Below are 5494 nucleotides of genomic sequence, written 5' to 3' on the forward strand. Positions count from 1 at the left end.
GGCGGACTGTACCATTAGGCAATGGTCGGTAATTGCCTTGGATCCTGAGCTACCAAGGCCCCCAAAATGCTGCATAAACTTATGTTTCTTTTTAAAAGTTTTATTTGTACTTTTTTATTTGTGTTTACTTTTGGCTATTTAATTATGATTTTCTACAAGTCCATACGCTAAAATGCCATCAGAATGTTTAATTTATGAGTGTATCAGCGCCCCTCCCCCTCCAGTACCCACTACGTTGGACTATTCCAAAATTTGATTCAGGATGATAGGAGCCAACTCGTGCAAACGGCGGCGACGTCACGTGTAGTGTAGATACAGAGGGGGAAAGCACGTGTAGTATAGAGACAACGGGGGAAAGCACGTGTAGTGTAGAGACAGAGGGGGAAAGCACGTGTAGTGTAGAGACAGGGGGAAAGCAGGGTTTATTATCTCTCTCTCAGTAGGGTTCACTCTCTCTCTCAGTAGGGTTTATTTTCTCTCAGCAGGGTTTATTCTCTTTCTCTCAGCAGGGTTTATTCTCTCTCTCTCCCTCTCTCTCTCTCAGCAGGGTTTATTCTCCCTCTCTCTCTCAGCAGGGTTTATTCTCTCTCTCTCTCTCTCTCTCTCTCTCTCTCTCTCTCTCTCAGCAGGGTTTATTCTCTCTCTCTCTCAGCAGGGATTATTCCCCCTCTCTCTCTCAGTAGGGTTTATTCTCCCTCTCTCAGCAGGGTTCATTCTCTCGCTCTCTCGCTCTCTCTCTCTCTCTCTCTCTCTCTCTCAGCAGGGTTTATTCTCTCTCTCTCTCAGCAGGGTTTATTATCTCTCTCTCTCAGCAGGGTTTATTCTCTCTCTCTCTCAGCAGGGTTTCTTCTCTCTCTCTCTCTCAGCAGGGATTATTTCCCCTCTCTCTCTCAGCAGGGTTTATTCTCTCTCTCCCTCTCTCAGCAGGGTTTATTCTCTCTCTCTCTCAGCAAGGTTTATTCTCTCTCTCTAAGCAGGGTTTATTCTCTCTCTCTCTCTCTCAGCAGGGATTATTCCCTCTCTCTCTCTCTCTCAGTAGGGTTTATTCTCTCTCTCAGCAGGGTTTATTCTCTCTATCTCTCTCAGCAGGGTTTATTCTCTCTCTCTCTCAGCAGGGTTTATTATCTCTGTCTCTCAGCAGGGTTTATTCTCTCTCTCTCTCTCTTAGCAGGGTTTATTATCTCTCTCACAGCCGGGTTTATTCTCTCTCTCTCTCAGCAAGGTTTATTCTCTCTCTCTCAGCAGGGTTTATTCTCTCTCTCTCTCTCTCTCAGCAGGGATTATTCCCTCTCTCTCTCTCTCAGTAGGGTTTATTCTCTCTCTCAGCAGGGTTTATTCTCTCTCAGCAGGGTTTATTCTCTCTCTCTCTCTCTCTCTCAGCAGGGTTTATTCTCTCTCTCTCAGCAGGGTTTATTCTCTCTCTCTCTCTCAGCAGGGTTTATTCTCTCTCTCTCCCTCTCTTTCTCTCTCTCTCTCTGAATCAGCAGGGTTTATTATCTGTCTCTCTCAGCAGTGTTTATTCTCTCTCTCTCTCTCTCTCTCTCTCTCAGCGGGGTTTATTCTCTCTCTCTCTCTCAGCAGGGTTTATTCTCTCTCTCAGCAGGGTTTATTCTCTCTCTCTCTCTTTCTCTCTCTCTCTCTCTCAGCAGGGTTTATTCTCTCTCTCTCTCTCTCTCTCAGCGGGGTTTATTCTCTCTCTCTCTCAGCAGGGTTTATTCTCTCTCTCTCTCTCTCTCTCTCTCTCTCTCTCAGCAGGGTTTATTCTCTCTCTCTCTCTCTCTCTCAGCAGGGTTTATTCTCTCTCTCTCAGCAGGGTTTATTCTCTCTCTCTCTCTCTCTCTCTCTCTCAGCAGGGTTTATTCTCTCTCTCTCTCTCTCTCTCAGCGGGGTTTATTCTCTCTCTCTCTCAGCAGGGTTTATTCTCTCTCTCTCTCTCTCTCTCTCTCTCTCTCTCAGCAGGGTTTATTCTCTCTCTCTCAGACATGATCATATGTGAGTTTAATGTCACATGATGATAGTGTGCCATTCAGATGTGGATTCATGTTCAGTGCTACTTCAAATAAATGTGTTTAAATATTACCATAATTTAGAAAAAATTTTAAATAATTCCGTAAGTTGCTGTCCTACGGTACCATACAGCGACTTATTGTTTGCTCCTGGTTAGTGGTTGTAGTGAAATAGACTTATTTATTAGTATAGGCCTAATATCAATATTAATTTCATAATATTAATATTAGAAAATAAAATGTATTATTATTATTATTATTATTATGATGATTATGTTATTATTATACTATTATTGAAGTAGTACTAGTAGTACTTGTAGTAGTGGTAGTGGTAGTGGTCTATTTTTGGGGGTAAAATGATTAGATGTAGATTGATGTTGGTGTTAAAATATAAAGTTTCGGTCCTGATTGAGGAGTTGTACAGCTGAGTGGTGCAGCTCTCCTACACTGAACCCAGACGATGCCCCCTGACTAGCTAACATGCATTAATGTTTCTGTATTGTGTTATATTTTTATTCTAGTAACTTGTGTTAAAAATTGATCTAGCCATCAATGAGCCGGTGTGTTACGATGGGGCGTGTTGTGGGCCACTCTGGGCCAGAAAGTCCAGGGCCATGTTTTGGTCCCAGTTCACCCCTGATTATTGCTATTACTGCTAAATAACTTATGCTGAAAATTTTATTATCGATGTTAAAATACTGAAATGAGGGCCCCATTCCTATATTTTGCCTAGGGTCCCCAAATCACTAAATCCACCCCTGACCTGACCTAAGTCCTGAAAGGCTTCCTTTTTCCCCACCTTTTTTCAACTCCTCCCTCTCTCATAGACTCATCCCTAATTTCTCACAAACCTTGTCTTTTATTATATCATATTATTCCCACCTATCTAACCATGTGAACATAAGGAACGTTGACTGATTTTGTCTTGCTACATAGTTGATCCTGTAAATGTAATATAGCTCGTCATAGGTTTAAAAAAAAATAAAATAAAATAAAAATATACGTTAACGAAGTCTGTTTTTTCCTGCTCATGCCTCCACACGCCAAAGAAAACCACACCCTTTAAACCCTTTAAACCGGTTCCATGACAAGTTTCATGAGCCAAGTCAAAGTTTTCATTCGCAACCAAGTATAGCAATATCTAGTTAAAGCATTGCTAACGTTTTAATAACAAATGAAAGACAAAGGCAAATTAATAGCCAAAATTCGAGGATCCTGTCAAACATTCCATACTACAGCCTACAAAAACCAAGTAACTTTCATTCATAGCTTTTAATTCTTTTTTTCTTTCTTTTTTTAACATGTGTAACAAATGTCCACTTTAGTTGAAAGAATAATGCTATTAGTGAAGAAATGACAGTGTCAATAAGGCTAGATAGTAGAAGCCATAGCAAAAAATGTATGCTAATCTGGCTAGTTCTTTCTTTCTTTTTTTCTTTCTTCTTTCTTTCTTTTAAGGGTTGAAGAATAGCTTTAATTTATGTCAGAAATGTTTACAATATGTTTAGTCACAGAAGTAGATTGATTGGCATTTTGTATAGGAACGTTTGTGTTATTACTTATTTGACCACATGAGTGTGCTGTTCATACATGAATGAGAAAATGGGGTATTTATATAAGTAGAGTTATGCAAAAAGAATGAACTGTTGGGAAATGACGAGCTTGTAGTTATATTTACAGATTTGTTCGTGCCAACTTGTGTGAAAAGTTAGAAATGGTTAACTCAGCTGGTAGCTGGTCAGACCAAGGTACTAAAGTATGTTTGTCTCTATAGCTCAAGCCCGCAAGCTACATCTTTTGTACTTTTAGTATGTCTCTTTTACCTATAAAGTTGCATATAGTATACCTTTAAAACTTTACTCAAAGGCAATCAGGTCCAGTGATGTACATGAAGTCTTTTTTAAGTATACACATAAGATAAAAGATCATTTGTCTTTACCAACAAAAGACAAGTAAAGATACAGTTTAGTATTAGTTTTTGGTATGGTATGGTCTGCACTTATATAGTGCTTTTTTTAACCTTAGTGGTTCTACATCTCATTCACCCATTCACACACACACCAATGGTGGCAGAGTTGCCATGCAAGGTGCTAGCCTGCCATTGGGAGCAACTTGGAGTTCAGCCCAAGGACACTTCGGTATGTGGATTCACGTGGGCCGGGAATCGAACCGCCAACCCTATGATTAGTGGACAACCCGCTCTACCATCTGAGCCACAGCCGCCCAGGGTTGTAGGACATGGGTTTAGGGTTAGGGTTAGGGGTCAACGTTTCATAAAATTACATATTAAGTTGTACAAAATTCAACATTACTCAGACTACTCCAAATCTTGTCTAACAGGTCAAACAAACTTATTATAAACATCTTTTATCGTTTGAGAAGTGTAAATAAAAGGCTATTTTGCCTGTTGGCTTGCTTTTACATTTCGGTACACGTATATGCTTTTTGAGAAATATTTCTAAAATTGCCCCTAGATGTAAAGAATGGTGTGTATGTGTGTGTGTGTGTGTTTGTGTGTGTGTTTGGACTTTGAAAACCCCCTCCAAAACTAACGCAGAAATGTCACAACGGACTGCCAACACTCAGTACTTGAACCTAAATAGCTCTATCAGTTGCAGCTGATGCCTGACACAATGCTTTGTTTTGGTATTTTGGTGTACGACATGTCTTGTGTAGACCTGGAAATTGATTTTGAAACACTTGGATGAACCCATGAATCTTCTACTAATAATACAGAATGATCATTGGTCATTTATTTAACATAAACTGTTGGTTATTAAGACGTTAAAACATAAAATTCATCTTTTTCAATAGATAACAAAGACGCTTATCTTAAGCTACTATCAGTCTCATGTCGTCTGTGATAGGTCCCAGTAAACACAGCTATGGTTAGTGCTGCTAACTATAGATTAACTTATAGCTATGCCGTCACACACAAATGATATATTTGCTCTCAGCGCGTTCTAATCATTTCTATTCCATGTTTTCTTTTCTTAACTTTATTAAGTTATAGGCGGTGTTTTGACACCCTTTAGGCCCCTGACCAGGTTGCATCATCTGGCATGAGGTCTGTTTTAGCCCGTTCGACACAGCGGGGACATTGTCAATGTCATGTCACTTTTGTGCAACTTTATTTGTTTTTGCTTCTTTAAGAATTAGAAAAGTGAAACACTCCAGAGAGACAAAGATGCATGTACTGGTGAGATAAGCAAGTCCTCTGGGCTTACAAATACCTCTCTGTGTCTCTTTCTATCTTTCTTATACACACACACATGCACACGCACACGCACACGCACACACACACACACACACACACACACACACACAGGCAGGAAACACTACTGCATGCCTTAAGAGGATTTGCAGGGTGATGTGAAGTGCAATCAGTGTATGAAATGCTAACGAGAAAGTCTTGGTAGCTGAGCAGCACCTCTGCTCGAGTCTCTTTCCATTTAAAAAAAAAGTAGTAGTACTGAATTTTTATCAGC

The sequence above is a fragment of the Ictalurus furcatus genome, chromosome 23, assembly GCF_023375685.1.
Source record: "Ictalurus furcatus strain D&B chromosome 23, Billie_1.0, whole genome shotgun sequence".
In the NCBI taxonomy this organism is placed as follows: domain Eukaryota; kingdom Metazoa; phylum Chordata; class Actinopteri; order Siluriformes; family Ictaluridae; genus Ictalurus; species Ictalurus furcatus.